The 25,513-nt window shown below is 40.8% G+C and overlaps 1 long non-coding RNA gene across 1 annotated transcript in view; it reads right to left on the bottom strand.

Annotated features, from left to right (window-relative positions):
• Positions 1-25,513, bottom strand: part of LOC140458722 (uncharacterized) — a 134,033-nt gene that overhangs the window by 12,811 nt on the left and 95,709 nt on the right. The window lies entirely within an intron of this gene.

Here is a 25,513-nt window from a genome sequence, read left to right as displayed (position 1 = left end):
CGTAGTGTTAGATGAAGGGTAACTGTAGGGGAATGGATCTGGATGGGTTGTTCTTCGGAGGGTCGGTGTGGACTTGTTGGGCCGAATGGCCTATTTCCACACTGTAAATAATCTAAAAAATGTACTGTCTAAACCTAGCATCTGTAGCCCTCTACTTATGCATTTATCCAGATGCATCTGAAATGAATCTACAGGGTAAAAACAATGATTGCAGATGCTGAAAACCAAATACTGGATTAGTGGTGCTGGAAGAGCACAGCAGTTCAGGCAGCATCCAACGAGTAGCGAAATCGACGTTTCGGGCAAAAGCCCTTCATCATGAATCTACAGTACCTGCCTCTACCACCTCTGCTGGCAACGCGTTCCAAACACCAAACACTGACCACCCTCTGTGTGAAGTACTTGCCGTGTGTATCCCCCTTAAACTTTCCCCCTCTCACTTTGAAAGCGTGACCTCTTGTTATTGAATCCTTCACCCTGGGAAAAAAGCTTGTCTCTATCCACCCTGTCTATACCCTTCATGATTTTATAAACCTCAATCAGGTCCCCCCTCAATCTCCTTTTTTCTAATGAAAATAAACCTAACCTACTCAACCTCTCTTCATAGCTAGCACCTTCCATATTAGGCAACATCCTCGTAAACGTCCTCTGCACCCTCTCCAAAGCATCCACATCCTTTTGGTAATGTGGCGCCCAGAACTGTACACAGTATTCTAAATGCTGCCGAACCAACGTCTTGTACAATTTTAATATGGCTTGCCAGCTCTTATACTCAATACCCCGTCCAATGAAGGCAAGCATACGATATGCCTTCTTGACCACTCTATCCACCTGTGCAGCAACCTTCAGGGTACAATGGACCTGCGCTCCCAGATCTCTCTGCCCATCAACTTTTCCCAAGGCTTTTCCATTCATTGTATAATTCGCTCGAGAATTAGTCTTGCCTAAATGCATCACCTCACATTTGTCTGGATTGAAAACCATCTGCCACTTTTCTGCCCAACTCTCCAGTCTATCTATATCCTCCTGTGTTCTCTGACAGTCCCTTATGCTTTTTGCTAAAGTCCGTGTATATGACATCAACAGCCCTTCCTTCATCTATCAACTTGGTCACTTTCTCGAAGAACTCTATTAAGTTGGTAAGGCACAAAACCATGTTGCCTATCACTGATAAGCCCATTCTTTTCTAAATATAAATAGATCTTGTCCCTCAATACCTTCTCCAGCAACTTTCCCACCACCGACGTTAGGCTCACTGGTCTGTAGTTACTCGGAATATCCCTACTACCCTTCTTGTACAGGGGGACAACATGAGCAACCCTCCATTCGTCCGGCACCTCACCTGTGTTTAAGAATGCCACAAAGACATCTGTCAGGGCCCCAGCTATTTCCTCTTTCGCCTCCCTCAGCAACCTGGGATAGATCCCATCCGGTCCTGGGGATTTGTCCACCTTAATAACCTCTAGCCTACCCAACACCTCTACCCTACTTATGTCAACGTGATCCAGGCTAATTAAACTTCTATCTCTAATCTCAACATTCTTCATGTTCCTCTCCTTAGTGAACACTGATGCAAAGTAATCATTCAGAATTTCACCCATTCTCTCAGGTTCGGCACACAGCCTTCCTTCTTTATCCTTTAGTGGACTAATCCTTTCTCTAGTTACCCACTTGCTTCTTATATAAGGATAAAATGCTTTGGGATTCTCTTTCTGCCTGTTTGCCCAATGTAGTGTTTGTTACAGTTCTTGCAAGGTATTTTGTAAATGACATTAGTTTTGCTTGTTGTCTGTATAGAGTCTAGCAAGTTCATTAGCTGCTGTTCCAGTGTGTTGGTGGGTTTGTGGGCTACCATGATGCAAAGGGGTCTGAGTAGTCTGGCAGTCATTTCTGAGATGTCTTTGATGTAGGAGAGAGTGGCTAGGGTTTCCCGATGTGTTTTGTCTGCTTAATTGGATTCGTTGCTGAGAAATCGGCAGACTGTGTTCATTTGTTTCCCATTCTTTTTAAATACACCGTATACGTGACTTTCCTCTACTCTGTGTAGTTCCTTTGTGCTGCAGTGTGTGGTGGCTCATTAAAATAATGTTCTAATGCAGCTTCGTTTGTGGATGTTGGGATGATTGTTTCTGTAGTTCAATATTTGGTTCGATGTGTTGTTTTCCTGTAGGTGCTGGTTTGAAGTTCCCCATTGCCATTCCCCATTCCCCATTCCCCATTCCCGTAATGGTCCCAAAGTTTGGGTTGGATGGTTAGCAGAGCTGTTTGTTCGAGTCTCTGCATTACTGCCTCTGCTAAGAACCCTGATATCGGAGATCCCCTGGGTGTTCCGTTGGTTTGTCTGTAGGTTTTGTTGTTGAAGGTGAAGTGGGTGGTAAGGCATAGATCCACTAGCTTGACGATATTGTCCTTGTTGATGAAGTTGGTGGTGTCTGGTGTATGTAATTTTGGTTCTTCTAATAGAGTAGTCAATGTTTCCTTGGCCAGATTGATGTTGATGGATGTGAACAGGGCTGTACGTCAAAGGAGACCATTATTTCATCCTCTTCTATCTTGGTATCTTTGATGGTCTTCAGGAATTCTTGGGTGGAGTGGATGGAGTGGCGTGAGTCTTCTACTAAATGTTTTAGTCTTTTAGTCCGATATCAGGGTTCTTAGAAGAGGCAGTAATGCAGAAGCTCGAACAAACAGCTCTACCAACCATCCAACCCAAGCTTTGGGTCCGCTACGTGGATGTCACCTTTGTCTTCACTAAATGAAACAAATTAGAGGAAACCTTCAAGACCATCAATAATACCCTTACTGGCATAAACTTCACTAAAGAGGAGGAAAACAACAACAAACTGCCATTCCTAGATGTTGCAGTAGAGCAAACAGCCAATGGGGAACTCTAAACCAGCGTCTGCAGGAAAAAAACACATATGGACCAAATATTGAACTATGGAAGCAATCATCCCAACATCCACAAATGAAAATGCATTAGAACATTATTTCAATGAGCCACCACACACTGCAGTACAGAGGAACTACACAGAGCAGAGGAATATCACCTAGACAGTATACTCAAAAAGAATGGGTACTGAATGAACACAGTCTGCTGATCTCTTAGCAACAAACCCAATTAAGCAGACAAAACACATCGGGAAACCCTAGCCACTCTCCCCTACATCAAAGACATCTCAGAAATGACTGCCAGACTACTCAGACCCCTTGACATCATTACAGCTCACAAACCCACCAACACACTGAAACAGCAGCTAATGAACTTGCAAGACTCTATACAGACAACAAGCAAAACTAATGTCATTTACAAAATACCTTCCAAAACTGTAACAAACACTACATTGGACAAACAAGCAAAAACTAGCCACCAGGATACATGAACATCAACTAGCCACAAAATGACATGACCCACTCTCACTAGCATCCTTACATATGGATGAGGAAGGACACCATTTTCACTGGGACAATACATCCATCCTAGGACAAGCCAAACAGAGAGATGCATGAGAATTCCTAGAAGCCTGGCAAACCAACCAGAACTTTATCAACAAACACATTCATTTAGCACCCCCTGAGAAAAAGAACAGGAAATAATATCACAATAGGAAATGGCGTCACCACATGAAATGACCGTCACCGACCCAATGAAACCCAAACATATAAATAGAAAGTGGGCTACACCACCTGTGCTTCATCCGGAGGCTCACTGAAGATGTTACCCAGTATGATGACAAAATGACTGAAAACAAATCTTCCAGCTCAGCAAGCAAACTTACATTCAGAACCTCAACCTGAACTACAAAACATCTCATAACATAAGAAGTTGTTGGCGGATAGGATCAATGAAAATACTAAGGCCTTCTACAGGTATATCAGGAATAAGAGAATGACTAGAGTAAGATTAGAGCCAATCAAAGATAGGAGTGCAAGGTTATGTGTGGAATCTGAGGACATAGGGAAAGCGCTTATTGAATACTTTTTGTCAGTATTCACATTGGAAAAGGGCAATGTTAGTGAGAATATGGAGATACAGGCTACAAGATTAGATGGGATTAAGGTTCACAAAGATGAGGTTTTAGCAATTTTGGAAGATCTGAAAATAGATAAAACCATGGGCCGGATGGGATTTATCCTCAGATTCGCTGGGAAGCCATGGAGGAGATTGCAGAGCCTTTGGCTTCGATCTTTATGTCATCATTGCTAACAGGAGTAGTGCCAGAAGACTGAAGGATAGCAAATGTTGTTTTCTTTTTTAAGAAGGGGAGTCGGGACAAACCTGGTAATTATAGGCCAGTGAGCCTTACTTCAGTTATGCGTAAGGTTTTGGAAATGTTAATAAGAGATAGGATTTATAATCATCTGGAAAGGAATAATTTGATTAGGGATAGTCAACACGGTTTTGTGAAGGGTAGGTCATGCGTCACTAATCTTATTGAGTTTTTAAAGAAGGTGACAAAACAGGCGGATGAAGGTAAAGCAGTTGATGTAGTGTATATAGACTTCAGTAAGGTGTTTGATAAGGTTGTACATGGTAGGCTGTTGCACAAAATGCGGAGGCATGGGATTGAAGGTGATTTAGCAGTTTGGATCAGAAAAAAGACAGAGGATGGTGGTTGATGGGAAATGTTCATCCTGGAGCTCAGTTACTTGTGGTGAAATGCAAGGTTCTGTTTTGGGGTCACGGCTGTTTGTCATTTTTATAAATGATCTGGATGTGGGTGTCGAAGGATGGGTTAGTAAATTTGCGGATGACGCCAAGGTAGGCAGAGTTGTGGATAATGCCGAAGGATGTTGTGAGTTACAGATGGTCGTAGATAAGATGCAGAGCTGGGCTGAAAGTGGTAAATGGAGTTTAATGCCAAAACGTGTGAGTGATTCACTTCGAAAGAAGTAACAGGAATGCAGAGTACTGGGCTAATGGTAAAATTCTTGGTAGAGTAGATGAGTAGAGAGATCTCGGTGTCCTGGTTCATAAATCACTGAAAGTTGCCACCCAGATTGATAGGATTGTTAAGAAGGCATATGGTCTGGTAGCTTTTATTAGAAGAGGGATTGAGTTTCGCAGCCACGAGGTCATGCTGCAGCTGCACAAAACTCTGGTGTGGCCGCACTTGGAGTATTGAGTACAGATCTGGTCACTGCATTACAGGAAGGATGTGGAAGCTTTGGAAAGGGTTCAGTGAAGATTTACTAGGATGTTGCCTGGTATGGAGGGCAAGTCTTATGAGGAAAGGCTGAAGGACTTGAGACTGTTTTCATTAGAGAGAAGAAGGTTCAGAGGTGACTTAATTGAGACATATAACATGATGATAAGATTAGATAGGGTGGACAGTGAGAGCCTTTTTCCTTGGATGGTGATAGCTAGCACAAGGGGACATAGTTTTAAATTGAGGGGTGATAGATATAGGACAGACATCAGAGGTAGTTTCTTTATTCAGGGAATAGTAGGGACATGGAACACACAGCTTGCAACAGTAGCAGACTTGCCAACGTTAAGGACATTTAAATGGGCATTGGATATATATATATATATATATATGGATAATAATGCAACGGTGTAGGTTAGATGGACATCAGATTATTTTCACAGGTTGGCGCAACATCGAGGGCCAAAGGGCCTGAACTGCGCTGTAATGTTCTATGTTCTATAACTCAGCAGGTCTGAATTGAATTGAATTTATTTATTGTCACATGTACCGAGGCACAGTGAAAAGCTTTGTCTTGAGAGCAATACAGGCAGACCACAGGGTTAAGTAGCACAGGTAAGCAAATAATAGGTAAGCAGCAAAAACAAAAACTCAGGTACAGGCAAATGTTAAGAGTTTGTGGGTCCATTCAGTACTCTAACAACAGTAGGGTAGAAACTGTTGCGAAACCGGCTGGTGCGTGTGTTCAGGCTTCTGTACCTTCTCCCCGATGGTAGAGGTTGTAGAAAAGCATTACCAGGGTGGGATGGATCTTTGAGAATGCTAGCCGCCTTTCCTTGACAATGGGCCTGGTAGATGGAATCTATCGATGGGAAGTTGGCCTTTGTGATTGTCCAGGCCGAGTTCACCACTCTCTGTAACCATCTCTGATCTTGAATGGTACAGTTGCCATACCAAGTGGTGATAGATCCAGACAGAATGATCTCGATGGTGCACTTATAAAAGTTGACAAGGGTATTTGCCGTCATGCCAAATTTCCTCAGCTGCCTGAGGAAGAAGAGACATTGTTAGGCCTTTGCAACCAGTGCGTCTACATGAAGAGTCCAAGAAAGCTTGTTATGGATGACCACTCCCAAGTCTGGCAGTGAGGAAAGAGAAAAACAAAGTTAACATTTCAAGTCCAGTATGACTCTTATTCTAAATGGGCAGCCTCTAGAATCCTGAAGAAAATTGAAAACAAAGCTCTTACTGCCATTCAATCATTTTTGTAGGTGTCGGAGTGTGTCGGACCGGGACGTAGCTTTTGTGGGTAGAGCCTAAGTAACGATAATAGCAACAGTGTCATTAATCCTAATTTGAACAGTAGGGCATGGCCATTGATATAAATGAAATTTAGGAGCAGAATTCTATCCTGATGACTTGTGGAACCCTGAATGTTTGTTCTTACAAATGCTGGTAGGATGTTTACAATATTTGCAGATCTGAGTTAGAAGGTGGCAGACCTTGAATTGTTCAGCCAATGGATAGAACACTGTTTTTTTGGACCTGGCTATCTCTAACACAAACAAATAACCATCACAGGGAAAATAACCATTGGAAGCCTAGATCTCCACAAACTGAACCAATCATAACTGTCAAAAAATGATTTGACAGACCTAAACAAAATATAGTCTGCACTGGAAGACCAGTTAAGTATTAGATTTCAATTATGTATCCACCCTTTCCAACTGGTTTTCTCAGACGATATTCAAATGAAATGATAGGTCAATTAATGTGCCATTGTGAAGGTAAGAGACATAACTATATTTGCTATGTAGGCCCAGATTTCAAATACACCTGCTGATGGAAAACACTTCGCATTTACTGGACACTCTAGACTATGCAGGTGTCTCTGACTGAGCCATCTATTGGTTAGCAGTACTGGATGATGCTTTCTCAGAGCTTGTGCATTATCTAAAGCAGTGCAGTTTGCCAAACAGGCAGAACTGTGCAATAAAAACAGACCTTTATCTGAGAAGCCAGAGAATTTTCTTGGGGCCAGACCATTAACTCTGACTGAATCCAGTTTGTTAAGAGAGTTAACTAGCCAATGTGACAGCAACCACAGTGGGAAGTTAAGTACTGCTTCTGCCACTGCTTCTCTCTGCATTGTGCTAGGGAACTTCCATATCAGCACCAGCCCTGTTCAGTCAGCAAGGCCACATGTCAACACATAGATGATTTTCAGATGGTTAAGGGATTGAGTGTTTAGTGGCATGGTGTAAAGACATCAATATTTCCACCAACATCAGCAAAACAAAGGAGCTGGTGGATTTCAGGAAGTAGGGTGGAGGGCACACCCCTGTCTGCATCAATAGTCCTGAAATGGAGATGGTGGATTGCGTCAAGTTCTTGTGAGTGATAATTACCAACAATCTGTCCTGGTCCATCCACTTCGATGCAACGGTCAAGAAAGAGAACAGCAACATCTCTATTTCCTCAGGAGGCTAGAGAAATTCAGCATATTCACAAAGACTCTTACCAATTTTTATAGATGCACCACAGAAAGCATCCTAACTGGATGCATCACAGAGTGTTACGGCAACTGCTTTTCCAAGACAGCAAGGGACTATAGAGAGGCTGGAACATAGCGCAGTCCACTATACAAACCAGCCTTCCATCCATAGAAGGGCTGATACCCAAAACGTCGATTCTCCTGTTCCTTGGATGCTGCCTGACCTGCTGCGCTTTTCCAGCAACACATTTTCAGCTCTGATCTCCAGCATCTGCAGTCCTCACTTTCTCTTCCATCCATTGACTCCATCTATACTTCCAGCTGCCTCAGGAAAACAACCAACATAATCAAAAGACCCCCTTCCACCCCAGTTATCCTCTCTCCATCCTCTTCTGTCAGGTAGAAGATATACAAGTTTGAATACACATATGAACAGATTCAAGAACAGCTTCTTCCCCACTGTTATCAGACTTGACTGGACAGCTCAAATGTTAATGTTGATCTCCCTTTCTCTGCACCTTCTCTGCAGCTGTAACACTGTGTTCTACAGTCTGTTCTGCTTTCCTTATGTGTTTTGTATAGTGCAATCTGTCTATGTAGCACACAAAAGGACACTTTTCACTGTATTTTGTACGTGACAGCAATAAATCAAATCAAATCAATCTGCACTACAGAAGTTTAAGAATAGACTCTCGTCTACACCTGACCAAAAAGTGGCACGAAGGGCCAAGAGACATTCTTCTTGGGTGATGTGGTAATCGCACAAAATGATTTCTGGCCTGCAGAGCTCATGGCTAATAACAAGAAGATTAATGTTAAACTAGATATAAGAGCAAATGTTTCCAGATTTAACACCATGGTTGAAGGGTCAATTTCTCTAACTATATTTACTTTAACTCAAGGCAACGTAGGAATCACAAGGCCAGATTCAAGCTATCTTGCACTACAGTGGAAAGGGATTATTGAGACCCTGTTATATAATTCGCAATTGACATTGTTCTTTACTAAGCTGGGCTACATGCATACCTTTGAACATTCCAGCTGCAGCAGTGATTGAAGTTCACTCAGTATCCAGTAAATCATTGATGACAAACCAGCCCTAGATCCACAGAAGGATATTACAGATCTTTCACCTGCCTGTGAGGTGCAGTTAGATATAGGAATGGGGTGTGCCAAGGATGATGTTAACCAACCTCACAGAGATATTCCAAACCATAAATTACTCTTTCAAGAAACCATACAGGAGAATTATACTGCTGCAGAGACAAACAATCTATTGGATGAAGATGTCCTGGATCTTGCTGCACCCTTTCATTCTGGTGCTAATGACAGTGAAGTCTCTGCTACCTTTTTTGAGAGTCATGCTCTGGAGAGAAAGTGATAACTTTATCATCCCATTCCACTGAGTCCACTAATAACATACAGTAACCATTATAAGCAGCTAATGAAAAGCCATCCAGGCAAAAAAGAGACTTTTAACTCCAAATGGGATCAAGCCAATGTTTCACATTTGAGGCCATTAATCTATAAAAAAAAACCAAGTAAAGTCTGCAACTAAGTCCCATTAGAAAGCCATGCCAGAGCTTATGGGTTTTTCTCGATAGCATATAAAGACCAAATCTAACAGCGGAGGATTGTCTGAGAAAAGTTTTAAAATGAGCAGCAACTGAAGTTTGAACATGTCAGAATTCAACAAGAGCCAGAGAAGTCTAACTACTGAAAAGAAACTGCTGTATTGAATGCTAGACTATTAGTGGTTACATTGCACAAACTTCAGCCACACTCACCGTTTCCATCACTACTGCTGTCAAGAAAAAGACTGATGCTGAGGTTAATCTCTGCAGTGAGTCTGAGTGGCACAGTGGCTCAGTGGTTAGCACTGCTGCCTCAGCGCCAGAGACCCAGGTTCGATTTCCAGCCTCTCTATGTGGAGTTTGCACATTCTCCCCGTGTCTGTGTGGGTTTTCTCCAGGTACTCTGGTTTCCTCCCACAGTCCAGAGATGTGCAGGACAGGTGAATTGGCCATGCTAAATTGCCCATAGCACTAGTCAGAGGGAAATGGGTCTGGGTGGGTTACTCATCGCAGGGTCAGTGTGGAACTTGTTGGGCCAAAGGGCCTGTTTCCACACTGTAGGAAATCTGGTCTAGACCAGGGTATGACACAGTAAGAGCCTATTGATCCTACTATAGAATTATACTTTGTTGATGATAATGCTCTTCTACTTTCTAATGAAGTTCTCAACGTCTGTGCTACAGTGGCCTCACGATGAAACAAGTGTGAAGATAAGACACCATCTACAGAATGAGAAAGCCCTTCCTGTTGTCTGCCAGATTCGTGCATGGAACGGTGTAATGGCCTGACACCTCAGAACATTTTTAACCAGGTAGCCCAGACCATAACTTTGCTATTTAGATTAGATTACTTACAGTGTGGAAACAGGCCATTCGGCCCAACAAGTCCACACCGCCCCGCCGAAGCGCAACCCACCCATACCCCTACATCTACCCCTTACCTAACACTACAGGCAATTTAGCATGGCCAATTCACCTGACCTGCACATCTTTGGACTGTGGGAGGAAACCGGAGCATCTGGAGGAAACCCACACAGACACGGGGAGAACGTGCAAACTCCACACAGTCAGTCACCTGAGGCGGGAATTGAACCCAGGTCTCTGGCGCTGTGAGGCAGCAGTGCTAACCACTGTGCCACCGTGCCGCCTATTTATTTTAGCTAAGTGTATAGTGGATATTCCCAGAATAAATTAGCTGGTGCGACTGCCAAGTTTTAAGCAAACAAAATTTATTTACAAAGTTACAGAATGAATTACAAAGAACAGAAAACCGAATACCAGATAGCTTATCCTATACAAACCCAAATTAATGACTCTGTTCCAAAAATACTTGCAACAGTCCCAATACACACATCCCTTAGCACAAACAGTAAAAATGAAACAAACTAGAGGTTATAAGCTTGAAGTTAGAGAGAGAGGTCAGCAGCCCATTTCACACATCCCCTGCTGCAACTGAGCTGACTAAAGTTCTGAACTGAATCAAAACAGATTCTAATCTAAACGAAGGTTAGCTACACAGCTAGCTGGCCGGTCCCCTTTGATTATACCTTTTTTTAAAGACATGAAAGCTTTTGGTCTGAAGTACTATCTGTTAGGGAGTAAACAAAGGGCCCCAATAATACTTTCAAACCCAGCCCAGTAAGTGACCCTGGCCACTTACCCCCTGTCTGGGGAAAAAAACTCAAGGGCATAGTAACCTTGTAAAAAGAACAGTATTGTGACCACAGAATACAAAGGTTGGAGGACATGAGAGAGAGAATTTCACTTTGAATGTCTTTCTTTTCAAGAGGCTGTTATTGTTCAAGTCCCATACTGACCATTCTTGAATTAGTTTGTTCTTGATTGCTGTCTTCATGAGCATCGCAGACCAGGAGCGAGCTGTTGTGAGAAGCAACCTTCACACTTCACCAATGTGCTTATTGTATATGGGTCTGAAAGGTTTCATACCATTACAGTGTCATATACGCCATCAGAGAATCACAGAATTGTCACAGTGCATAAGGAGCCCATTTAGCTCATCATGTTGGCACTGACTCTCTGAGCATTTTAACAGTGCCATCTCCTGCAATCCATGAACATTGTTTCTGTTTAAATAATCATGTAATAACCTCTTGAATGCCTCATATGATGTCATATGTCATGGAAGAGCATCATAGGATCTCAAAGGGATGAGACATAATGTCAGGTCCTCATGTGAGTGAATAGAACCAGTTCTTGGAGAATGTGGCTCGACAGCCAAAAGAGCAAATGGAGAGATTCAGTGCCAGTTTGTCCTGCCCTGACACCAACACTCACTCCTTAATCATCACCTCCCTGCTCTGTCGGGCCCCATCCTTCTCACTCCCAACACTGAACTGCAATACCTAGACCATGATGGCTGGGAACCACCATCAATACATTCACCAAGGAAGAATGGGCCTCAGATTAAACATCTGGGTAATCCAAGATGGAGGAGGGGAAAAATTTCTGGCTGTAATAGCTGCGCTTTTTTTGAGGTATTTTAGGTGATGGAGATGATTTCCTCGAATTGCAGGAGCAGCAATTACTGTTTCTTATGCTGTTGCACTGTTTTGGAACTTTGGAAAATAAAAGTTAAAACAACAGCAGATTTAAAAGGGAGAAGAACAGACAAAGGAAGCACATGGTGAGGTCAGTGTAGGAGAGAGAGAGAGAACCTGCACAGTTACTGCCTTTGCTGTTTGAATTTGTGTATCGCTGGACATTGGAGTGCATCTGGGAAAATTATCAAACAGTAAAATTCACAACTGATCGTGGAGGAACTGTTTGGGTGAAGTTCACTGCACAGAATCAGATAAGTTAATCATTGATTTAAGTGTGGCCTACAGAGAATCTGCAGTAGTGAGTAGAGTAGGTTCTTTCTTGATTATATGTTTTTGGAGATATGTCTCTTGATTCAACTTAAAATATAAGCCATATCATTAATTGAACCTGGGGCAATGTTTGTAGAGGAATAAGACGGGGACTGTAGATTGTGAAGGAGCAAAAATGGCCTTTGATAGAGGGATATGTACTTCTTGTCAGATGTGGGAGTTTAAAGAGAGTTTAAGGGTTACTGCAGATTATATCTGCCATAAATGATGCTGGCTGCGAATCTTATCAGATCGAATGGATCGGTTGGAGAGACAGTTAGAAGCAATGAGGAATTTGCAACAACAACAGTATGTGATGGATGGCAGTTATAGGAAGGGGGGAAAGTCTGAGATACTGTCACATAGGTGGGTTAACTCCAGGAAAGGTAAGAGAGGTAGGCAGCTAGTGCAGGAGTCTTTTGTGGATATACCCATTTCAAACAGGTATGCTGTTTTGGAAAATGTAGGGGGTGATGGATTCTCAGGGGAACATAGCACAAACAGCCAAGTTTCTGGTATAGAGACTGGCTCCAATGCAACAGGGATATGTTGGGTTCCAAGAGATCAATTGTGTTAGGGGATTCTCTAGTCCGAGGTACAGACAGACGTTTCTGTGGCCAGCAGGGATAAAGCAGAATGGTGTGTTGCTTCCCTGGTGCCAGGATCAAGGACGTCTTAGAGAGGGTGTAGAATGTTTTCATGGGGGAGAGGGGCCAGCAAGAGGTCATTGTTCACAATGGAACAAATGACATAGGAAGGGAAAAGGTTGAGATTCTGAAGGGAGATTGCAGAGAGTTAGGCAGAAATTTAAAAAGGAGGTCCTGGAGAGTAGTAACATCTGGGTCGCTCCCAGTCTTTCAAGCTAGTGAGGACAGCAATAGGAGAATAGAGCAGATGAATGCATGGCTGAGGGGCTGGTGTATGGGGGAAGGATTCACATTTTTGGATCACTGGAAACTCTTTTGGGGTAGAAGGGATGTGTACAAGAAGGATGGACTGCACCTAAATTGGAAGGGGACTAATATACTGGCAGCGAGATTTGCTAGAGCTGCTTGGGAGGATTTAAACTAGTAAGGTGGAACCCAGGGAGATAGTGAGGAAAGAGATCAAGCTGAGACTGATACAATTGAGAACAGAAGTGAGTCAAACAGTCAGGGCAGGCAGGGACAAGGTAGGATTTATAAATTAAACTGCATTTATTTCAATGCAAGGGGCCTAACAGGGAAGGCAGATGAACTCAGAGCATGGTTAAGAACATGGGACTGTGATATCATAGCAATTACAGAAACATGGCTCAGGGATGGGCAGGACTGGCAGCTTAATGTTTCAGGATACAAATGCTATAGAAAGGATAGAAAGGGAGGCAAGAGAGGATGGGGAGTGGCATCTTTGATTAGGGATAGCATTACAGCTGTACTGAGGGAGGATACTCCCGAAATACATCCAGGGAAGTTATTTGGGTGGAACTGAGAAATAAGAAAGGGATGATAACCTTGTTGCAATTGTATTATAGACCCCCTAGTAGTCAGTGGGAAATTGAGAAACAAACTTGTAAGGAGATCTCAGCTATCTGTAAAAAAAATACAGTGGTTATGGTAGGGAATTTTACCTTTCCAAACATAGACTGGGGCTGCTATCGTGTTAAGGGTTTAGGTGGAGAAGAACTTGTTAAATGTGTACAAGACAATTTTCTGATTCAGTATGTGGATGTACCTATTGGGCTACCGATCCTACTATAGAATTATACTTTGTTGATGATAATGCTCTTCTACTTTCTGATGAAGTTCTCAACGTCTGTGCTACAGTGGCCTCATGATGAAACAAGTGTGGAGATAAGACACCATCTACAGAATGAGAAAACCCTTCCTGTTGTCTGCCAGATTCATGCATGGGACAGTGTAATGGACGAGGCCAGACACCTCCAAACATTTTTAACCAGGTAGCCCAGATTTGTACCTATTGATGGTGAAATTGAATAATGACTTCAATGCTCCAGTGCAGTCTTCAGATGCCTGAGGAACAGAGTGTTCGAAGTTGGAAACCTCCAACACAGTACTGCACTCATGGTTTTCACAGCAGGTATGTCCCCACCCTCTTGTATGCATCAAAAACATGAAGCATGGATAGCAGATGCCTCAAATCCCTGGTGAGTTATTGTTAGCATTGCCTTTGCAAATTCCTGCAATTTGTTTTATTCACTGTTGGGATGTGGGCATTGCAGGCTGGTCAGCATTTCATTGCCTGTCCCTATTAGCCCTTGAGAAGGCAATCGTTTGTGTTGAACGTGAGTCGAAAAGATCTGAAAGGATTAATATCTTAGTGAGTGCAACAAGAACACTAACTGTGACAACATCTTGAGCCTTGAGGTGATGTAAAGTAGGATTTTTTGAGTGTCAGACTTTAGGCTAGGCTGTTCCAATAGCCTTTGCCATCATGTAGAGTTTGTTTTTTATCAACTGCAAATAGTTGTGGATCAAGGTGCAACTGCGTCCTGTATTCTTTATAAGATTCTTCTCGCTAATGCTAATGGTGGCTACTCTCTCACACACCACATAAGCCCTAAAAGAATTGACAACTTGAAGCTTTAGATTGCAGCACCTGCAACAACTTGCAACAAGTGAAGTTTCCTTATCACACTTATATTCACTGACCTATACTGGCACCTGGTTAAGCAATTCGATAATTTGAAAATTCTCACTCATGTTATGAAATGCATCCATGGCTTCAACCCACTGTATGCCTGCATTCTCCTCCAGCCCAACACCCCTCCTGTTTTTCTGACCTTTTGAGCGTTCCCAGGCAGCATGGGGTTCAATGATTAGCACTGCTGTCTCACAATGCTGGGGACCCAGGTTTGATTCCAGTCTTGGGTGACGGTCTGTGTGGAGTTTGCACATTCTCCCTGTGTCTGCGTGGGTTTCATCCCACAATACAAAAGATGTGCAGGAAGGCTGAATTGGCCATGCCAAACTGCCCAAAATATTCAAGGATGTGTAGGTTAGGCTCATTAGTCAGGGCAAATATAGGGTAGGGGACTGGGTCTGGGTGGGTTACTCTATGGAAGGTCAGTTTGGACTTGTCGAGCCTTTCAGTCTGTTTTTACACCGTAGGGATTCTAATTCCCAGCTTTGAATTGGTCCTGCCTTTATCTACCTAGGGCCTAAGATTTGGAATGCTCTCTTTGCACTTATCCTATGGAAACATTAGCTTTCTCCCTCTCTATGGATGCTGCCTGGCCTGCTGTGATTTTCACATATGACAGTATATTGATTCCCAGGTATTACTGGCTTCTCACGTGAGACAGACTTAATATTTCATATTTGTTTTTATTTCACCTCTGTGAATAAACACTTGGGATATTTTATTCCACTAAAGGTGCAATATAAACATAAGTTGTTCTTCTTATTATTAATGGCAACTGTCTCCTTTCCTGATAATGACCGTCTCACCCCTCCTGGTAGTCATACTCTCTGCCTGCCTGATAATACATTTTCTGCTCTGCTGAAGACATCCAAATATAGCTTCATTTTTGTGCTATAACCAAAGTAGGAATAATACATCTTTGCTCTTACATAAGAAGACTCACAAATAACACGATTTTAAGGCACCATTAGAATAACAGATATTCCCCCTTAAATGTCTGTAATTATTTTAAAAATATAACAAGTTATACCTGCGATTGCTAAGGAATTTAACTTGTCTTATTTGGGTTTGTTATGGATCTCTTCTGCACCACTTGGAATGATGCTGCATTCCTGCAATGAGTGTTTAAAATCAATTTTTAATCGTTTACAGACGTTTTTACTTTGCCTGCAGGTTTTTCTCGTTGTTGCTATGGCTTTGTTTTTGTTGCTATGTGACCTCAGCAACAGGGGAAGCATATATTGCCCCCAATGGTAATTTAATTAATTACAGCAACTCGAATGGTTCTAATGGGCAGGAAGTTCATTCGGATGCTTCAAGAAGATCTTCTGAATAAAGGAATAGTTGATTTTACAGATTTTAGCAGCTATTTGTAATAAATGCTTCTTTCAGAATGACTGTTAATATTACTGAGACTACATTGCAAATGATGGGTAAAAGTATCTCTTTATGAAAACGTCTGCTAAAACTTTTAAAAACTTTTCTTGCAAACTCAACTTTTAATATCCACCTGCCTGGTTTTACATTTATAATGGATTTTAAATTTCTTTCTATCTCAAATATAACATTTCAGATTTTATCGTTATGTAAAATCAGTCCGAATCACTTAATGGCCGTTGTAAAGTGTTCCCAGTTTGTTAGCAGTATCCTGAATGGTGAGGCACTAACTGCCTCTCTGTGTGAATCGAGGGTTACACTTTTAACTACTGTTCAGTAAAATCAGAAGTCTAATCGCAGGGGGCGATGTGTTAAATTGAGCTTTGCAAGAGCTGAGCAATCCCCTGTGTAACCCAATTTGCTTACCAATGTGGTCTATATCCAAAAGCGAAAACCAAATTAAACATTTTACTTTTCAATTTGTTCACATCTTACAATGAAATGACCTTGTGTAACAAAAGATATTGAAAGTTAACTCTGGAAAACTTCAATAATCTTTTCCTGCTTAACGTGCTGTCTTCTGATGAGGGTGATATAATCTGCCATGTGGACAATGCAACTAGACTTGTTTTCTCTGTTTTTTGTAGTGACTTAGATTTGGGAATATAATGAACAATTTCACTATTTGCAACTGAAATGAAACTTGGAAGTGTGGTAGAGCAGTGTGAACAATAGTAATAGACTGCAAGACAGATTGGTGGAATATGCAGACAAATTATATGTAATCCCATGCAGCAATGTTTGACAAATACAGGTTGATGGTGAGGTGTTATTGTCATTGGACTAGTCTTCCAGGAGTCCAAACTACCACTCTGCAGATGTGGATTCAAATCTGGCCATAGCAGCTGGGGGAATTTAAATTAAATGAATAAATTTGGAATGATTAAGTTGCATATTTTTAAGGTGAGAGGAGAAAATTTTAAAAAGGACATGAGGGACAACTGTTTTACACAGAGAGTGGTTCATGTGTGGAACGAACATCCAGAGGAAGTGGTGGATGCGGGTACAGTTACAACATTTAAAAGATGTCTCGATAAGTACATGAATAAGAAATGTTGGGAGGGATATGGGCCAAATGCAGGCAGGTGGGACCAGTTTAGTTTGGGATTATGGTCAGCTTGGACCAAAGGGTCTGCTTCCATGTTATATGACTCCATGACTCTTTAAGATAAGTTCCGTAATTGCGGCATTAAACTAACACTGATTGCCAGGACAAAAAATGCTTCCCTAATGCCCTTTAGGGGAGGGAATCTGTCATCCTTACTTGGTCTGTCCCTTCATATGACTCCAAACTCACAGTGTCTCAGAAGTCATTAAGTTCAAAAGCAATTTGGGCTGCACAACAAATGCTGGTCTAGGCAGCAGTGGCCCAACCCCATGAAAGAAGAATATAACAGCGTGGCAATACCATCCTAAATACACGATTTAAAGAGGATACAGAAAGAGAGAGATCTGAGATGTTTGTGTTCAAATCTTTGAAGATAACAAGACCGACTAATAAAATGATGAATAGACTATGTGGAATCTTGGGTTCTGTAAATGGATCTGTAGTGCACAAAAATCAGGATGTTATGCTAAACTTTTATAGCACTTTTATAACTTTTATAGAAATTGTATTGCCCAATTTTCACACTACACTTTAATGGGGATATGAAGGTTTTGCGGAGATACAGTGGAGATGTACTAGAATCATCCCTAGATGAGGAATTACATTTCCACAGGCAGAGCAGAGAAAACTTTTTATAGAGCAATGATACACTATTCAAACATTTAATGTTAACTATCTCTCACCCTTATACAAGGCATTCCTCTCAAAGTGGAGAAATGGGGACTGCAGATGCTGGAGATCAGAGTCGAGAGTGTGGTGCTGGAAAAGCACTCAGGTCAGGCAGATTCGGAGGAGCAGGAGGATCGACGTTTCTGGCATAAGCCCTTCCACACTCTCGATTCCTCTCAAAGTCACACACCATCCTGACTTAGAATTATATTGTGGTTCCATCACTCTGACTGGGTCAAAATCCTTGAACTCCCTCTGTAGCAGCAGCACTGTAAATGTAACCTCCATGACATGGGCAGAAACAGTGCAGGAAGGCAGCTCACTCCCAAATTCTCAGGGGCAATTAAGGATGGCGAATAATTATTGCTTTCCCAATGAAGACCATATTTCTTGAACACCAATACGTTCCACATAATTGAAACCAAAAGAACTGTGGATGCTATAAATAAGAAACAAAAACAGAAATTGCTGGAAAAGCTCCACAGGTCTGACAGCATCTGTGGAGAGAAACCAGAATTAACGTTTTGAGTCAAAAGACCCATCCTCTCAGAACAGCTCTGACCTACTGTTATGAAAAATAATGCAAAGCTGTAAAATGTGACTAGTAAGAGTGCTCAATACATCGTGTTAAAACTCACACAACACCACGTTATAGTCCAACAGGTTTATTTGGAAGCACTAACTTTCAGAGCACTGCTCCTTCATCAGTGGTTGTGGAGTATAAGATCGTAGGACACAGAACTTATAGCAAAGGTTTACAGTGTGATGTTATTGAAATTACATGTTGAAAAATACCTGGATTGTTTGTTAAGTCTCTCTTAAGAGGATCCAATGCTTTTTTTCCTTCTGAAAGTCACAAATTCTAGTGCAGCAGCTCATAGTGATTTTTATGGAGCCAGGAAGACAAATCTCCAAGGGCTGTCATTATGTCATTATGAATGCTTGGCTGAATTTCAAAATCCACAATTATCCCAGCAGAGCTTCTGGTTTACAGTTTATTTGATAATTTAAACAGACTTTTTTTGCTGTGGGTTCTGAAATTATATGTCTGTTTCCAAAAGACCTTGAAATTCAAAAGTGTTAAATGAGAGGTTTATTTCACTATCAAATTAGGGTGGGAGCTGTACTAATTTTTTTTTGCACTTCTAAAAGTAAGTGGCTATGGAAGTGTCATGGCGTGCATGAGGGATGGATGGAGGTCCTGAATTGATGAGTTGGAATGGAGGTACCATGGAGTTGGTATGGGAGTGAAGGGTTGTGGGCTAAATAATCTAATAATCTTTAACACAGCTGAGATGGGCTTTCCACATCGACCCTCTGAAGAACATCCTACCCAGACCTACCCTTACGTTTCCCAAGTCCAATCCACCTAACCTGCACATCTTTGGACTTTGGGGGTAATGTGGAGCACCCGGAAGAAACCCATGTGGACACGGGGAGAATGTGCAAATTTCCACACGGGCAGTCGCCTGAGACTGGAATTGAACCTAGGTTCCTGGTGCTGTGAGGCAGCAGTGCTAACCACTGAACCACCAAGACGCCCCATTGCAAGTGACCTACTTTGGTATCAAAAATCTGCTCTTAAACCTGTGGACAATGGTGAATGTGATGTGTGGCAGCATGTTTCCCATAGCACTGATGGCAAAATTAGATTAGATTAGATTAGATTAGATTCGATTAGATTACTTACATTTATATAGCATCATTCATGACCTTAGAACATCCAAAGCACTTTATAGATAATTAAGTACTCCTGTGAAGTGTCACCGTAGTTGGAATGTAGGAATTTAGCAAATAATTTCCAAATAGCAAGACAGAAATGAGGTAATGACCCCAAATAACCTTAGAATGTTGATTGAGGCTAAATGTTGGTCAATCAACCAATGAGAGCTCCTTTGCTCTTTTTCAAAGTTGTTCTGTGCAATCTCTTACGTTTACCTGGGAAGACAGTTGGAGCTTCAGTGTAATGTCCAATTCAAAAGACAGCCCCTCTGACACTGCAACACTTGCTCAATACTGTACTCAGAATACCGAATTCAATCAAGGTCCCTGGGGTACTTGAACCATGGCCATGGCACTGTCACATTACCATGTAGACCCCCTTCTGTATGAATCTTATGATGAGCTCCGTCATCAGGGTCTGGCATTGCACTCAAATTGCCAGAGCAAAGAAGGCCATTGAACCTTTTACAGCACTGGAACCAATTCGTAGGGATTATACTTCAACTGCTGATCATAATGCAGGAAAAGTTGCAGCCAATTTATACATAGCAAGCTCCTACAAAATGCAATGTGGTAATGACCATAATATGTTTCAGTGATGTTGGTTGACAAATAAGTATGTTTTCTTTTTCTTTTAAATTATGCTTTGGGATCTTTTACATCTACCTGAGAGGCAGGTAGATTTTTGGTCATATTTGATTTAACTTCTCACTCAAAAGATGCTTCTTCCAGCAGTGCAGTGTTCACTCAGTACTGCAGTGACAACCTTGGGTTTATGCTAGAGTTTCTGGAATGTGAATTAAACCTTCTGACTCCGAGGCGAGCACACTCAGAGGCTACCAGAGAACCACAACTGATTTTTGTCTTGTTTTGTCCCCTGAGGGGAAACAGTTTCTCCCTGCCCTCCATATGAAATATTTCAATCATCTTAAAAATCTCGAATCACATTCTCTATTCTGCGAAGTACTCATTTAAGAGAATTTGCAACCTGTTTTTATAACTATTAAATCAACTTCTTAACAAAAGGTCTGAAACGTTAACTCCGTTTCTATTTTTACAGGAGCTGCCTCACCTGCTGAGTACTCTAAAGTATTTGCTGTTTTTTATATTATTGGGTGACTTCAATCAACGCAACATAAAGTGGGAAAACCCAGGTGGTTTTGGGGCAATGTTATTAAATGTACTGCATGACTGCCTAATGAATCCATGCATAAGGAAAGATACTCATAAATCATTCAGACAAAGAACACAAGATGGAAGTTGTAGCATTATCAAGGGACAGTGACTACAGCGGTTTAACATAATCTGAGACATAATTACATCAAAGAGGAGGAGCCAGCTTTATAAACTCAAGGGGGTTGAATTCAAAGTGATGAGAGGAGAGTTGAAATAAGTAGATTAAAGGACAGTCTTTGTTAAGATTTCAGAAGTCAGCAAATAAAGAACAGTTTAAAGAATTATATTGGACATGGAGGATAAGTATATTCTAGAGGTCTTTTGCGCTTGGTCAGAACTTCAGAAAAGGGAATCACATATTTTGCTCATAGCTTCTCTCTTTTGTCATTTGATGTTGAATCTTTAATCATTTAGTAATCTTTTTGTAATTCATAAATTCATTACTCAAAAATAGTGCAATAAATAGACTTTCCCTCATTTTATACTGTGAAATAAAACATTTCTTTGTTTTGAAGCATTTCAGTGATCTTTAAGCTTTTTTTAAAAATTACATCAGAAATAGGAGGATAATTCTGAAACATTTAGAAATGTTTCAACTTTAATTTACGGAATTTAAGAAAAATTTGTGAAAGTGGGAATAAGAAAATAGCAAGTAAAAATCTTCATCAACACAATAAATCTCTCAAAGATAGAACTTCATAATCAATTATTGTCTCATAATTAAACCATTATTGCAATCTTTATAGGATTTATCAAAAAAGATTCAAAATTTAATGCAACTGAAGTAATTGAACAATTTAAAACACTGAAAAGTAAATTCAGTCACACTTCAAGAAATGATAGAATTCCTGCAAAAGCTTTAAAGTGAATCATTTAAGTAAGAGAAATAACACAATGACAATATAGAAAGGTATTGTATCTCCAAGCAGATCTAAGATCATAGAATCTTCAGATGGGAAATTACATTGGACTGTCTGAAAAAATGACTGCTTCAGATTATGCAAGAAATGCAGAAAAGAACAAGTCAATACGTGTTTATAACCCGTAGGCCCAGTTGCAGATTATGTTTGAAATTACAAAGTGTAAGAGAAGAGCCAAATTTGTTTTGAGAGCACTTTAAGAGCATTTGACAATCATTATAAATCATCTATAAATTGGAAAATGGAGAGAGCAAGTTTTAGCAGAATTAGATAGCTTCCAGAATCTTTTGACAACCTTTTTAATGATCTTTACACATTGTTAGCAGTTTGCGAAAATGCTGATTTACAAACATGACAAATTTGAAATAGAATTGTTATTTCTGTTGTTGTAGTTTCCGTGACATTTCTTTCGGATATGTTGCGATTAAAAAAGCTATTGGTTAGAACTATCCAGGTTGTGGTAGATGCTGGAATTTGAAAATTGCACAAAAGAACGATGGAAATGGAAAGTTAGCCATGTTCATGAAGCTTATCAGATTTCATCAATTTCCTCAGGTACCAAAGCATTAAAACATTACATGATAAACCAAAAGAAAATGTCTTAAATTCTTTTTTTTTGCTAGATATTGTTGTTTTATATGATGTTTAAAAAAGAAACAGAAGCAATATCCAGCTTCATTACATTCATGTGACCTTAGTGAGACATTTCCAGCAAACATGCAAGTCAAAAACAACAGTTGAAATGTTCAATTAGTTGTGCTAACATGCACAAAGGGGTTAACACCTTATAGAACGTATCTGTGGAAGAAAACATAGAATGCCAACACTTACCTTCATTTGAATGCATATCTTTATATGATGAAATGTCACCTTTGGAAGATACAAATCAATCTTTCTTATGTGACTCATCTGGCCAAGACATTGCAAACATCTTACAGGATAAGGGTTACCCAACTACCTTTCAACTTGATACTGGGGTGAGTGCTGCTAGTTTATCAGAGAAAAAAAAAATCCTTGGCTGAGGAGAAGGAAATTACAACATTCCTAAAGAGAACTGTATGGTACAGGCAGACCACTGAAGAACAAGCAAATGCTGAGAATAGTCTTAAAATACAGATAACAATACTAACTAGAACAAGTGTACCTCATTATCTCTCACTTCTGAGTAGTAAAGCATGTTCCATACTTAAAATCTGATCATATGTTAAATGCCAGTGATTAATGTACTCAACTCAGAGTGAGGAACATTTCAGAGATCTCATAAAATTATTTGCTGAACCAAAGAGAAAATATGTGCTACCTGAGATTAATATGTTGGTGCCTGGCAACTCTTCATGACTTGAAAAAAACTCCACATATTCCACAGGCTGGGATGAATTATTCACTTGTTTCCCAACCACAACTGAATCTTCAAAATCTGACCATCAGGCACTTTTGACGCAACAACCACTAGGATCTAGTAGTAGACTTTTGATTCAGTTAATTCAGCTGTTTCAAACCAGCAGCATCGAAGCTGCACAATCAGCTTCATTGTCTATGATTGAACCTGATAAAATTATTATATTAACCAAAGGAATATGGGAAAATATAGAAAGATCTTGTAAATATACACCATGATAGCATCAAAAGCAGAGAGTATTTCTTTCAAAAACACATATATTTCCTCTGATATGAATTGAGGAAAATAAAGATGCTCAAAGGAGACAAATGTTCAACAGCAACATCAATGCCAGAGTGCATCCTCCACAAAGTTCAGGAAATCAAAGATCTGTCAAGGTTCCTGTGTGACCATGAGCCACACCTGAGTATTTCATCTTCAAGCTACAGACTTTCAATTCAATTTATTAATCATTTATAAATCAGAGACTTGGAGAGGAGATGGGGTAGTAATAAAGCTAATTAGAGCAAAATATTGCAGATGCTAGACATTGAAATAAAAAGAGAAACTCAATAGGTCTGGCAGCATCTCGGCAAACAGCAACAGATTTTAAATTTTATCACATTTTAAAACTGATATAAATACACTTCAGAATCCTGAGAAATAATTGTCTGAACAAATTTGTACTTGGTGGTGTGCATTTTGAGATATAAGACAGTTAGTACCTGAAAAGGTTAACTAAGCTAAGAAGATAAACTTTGTCAATCAGAATAAAAAGGATTGTTCTTCAGAAGAGCTAACTATTGTCTTATCCATTTCTGGTTCTCTGCTTGTTACCCATATTGTGTGAAAATGTTTTAATAGTTGTACTATATATTCACTCTTCAGTTGAGCCTGATATCTCATGAGAGATAATTATGAGCCTTAGATATTATGTAACAAGCAATTACATAATGTGCAATAAAATTATTTATTATTTAGCTTGTTTTCAGCTTAAGATGTGCCTGGGCATCCTCTCCCACATGATACTGGTCATTTAGAATAATAATAGCAAGTAGGATTATTGGCAGTAAATCTACACAAGATTATATTTGACAATATAAGATAGAACATAGAACATGGAAGAATACAGCGCAGTACAGGCCCTTCGGCCCTCGATGTTGCGCCGATCAAAGCCCACCTAACCTACACTAACCCACTATCCTCCATATACCTATCCAATGCCTGCTTAAATACCCATAAAGAGGGAGAGTCCACTACTGCTACTGGCAGGGCATTCCATGAACTTACGACTCGCTGAGTGAAGAACCTACCCCTAACATCAGTCCTATATCTACCCCCCCCCCTTAATTTAAAGCTATGCCCCCTTGTAATAGCTGACTCCATACGTGGAAAAAGGTTCTCACTGTCAACCCTATCTAACCCCCTAATCATCTTGTACACCTCTATCAAATCACCCCTAAACCTTCTTTTCTCCAAAGAAAACAACCCCAAGTGCCTCAGCCTTTCCTCATAGGATCTTCCTACCATACCAGGCAACATCCTGGTAAACTTCCTCTGCACCCGTTCCAGTGCCTCCACATCCTTCCTATAGTATGGCGACCAAAACTGCACACAATATTCCAGATGCGGCCGCACCAGAGTCTTATACAACTGCAGCATGACCTCAGGACTCTGGAACTCAATTCCTCTACCAATAAAAGCCAGTACGCCATATGCCTTCTTCACTGCACTATTTACCTGGGTGGCAACTTTCAGAGATCTGTGTACATGGACACCAAGATCCCTCTGCTCATTGACACTACCAAGTAGCCTACCATTAGCCCAGTAATCCATCTCCTTATTACTCCTACCAAAGTGAATGACTTCACACTTAGCTACATTGAACTCCATTTGCCACCTTTCTGCCCAGCTCTGCAGCTTCTCTATATCCCGCTGTAACCTGCCATATCCTTCCTCACTGTCTACAACTCCTCCGACTTTCGTATCATCCGCAAACTTGCTCACCCAACCTTCTAACCCTTCCTCCAGGTCATTTATAAAAATGACAAACAGCAATGGTCCCAAAACAGATCCTTGCGGAACACCGCTAGTGACGGCACTCCAAGATGAACCTTTGCCATCAACTACTACCCTCTGTCTTCTTCCAGAGAGCCAATTCCTAATCCAAACCTCCAACTCACCCTCAATGCCATATCTCTGTATTTTCTGCAGTAGCCTACCATGGGGGACCTTATCAAACGCCTTACTAAAATCCATATATACCACATCTACCGCTTTCCCCTCATCTACCTCCTTCGTCACCTTCTCAAAGAATTCAATAAGGTTTGTGAGGCACGACCTGCCCTTCACAAAACCATGCTGACTATCCTT

This window comes from Chiloscyllium punctatum, chromosome 3 (genome assembly GCF_047496795.1).
Source record: "Chiloscyllium punctatum isolate Juve2018m chromosome 3, sChiPun1.3, whole genome shotgun sequence".
NCBI lineage: Eukaryota > Metazoa > Chordata > Chondrichthyes > Orectolobiformes > Hemiscylliidae > Chiloscyllium > Chiloscyllium punctatum.
The sequence above is the reverse complement of the archived record's forward strand: the minus strand, read 5'-3'. Positions and strand labels throughout refer to the sequence as shown.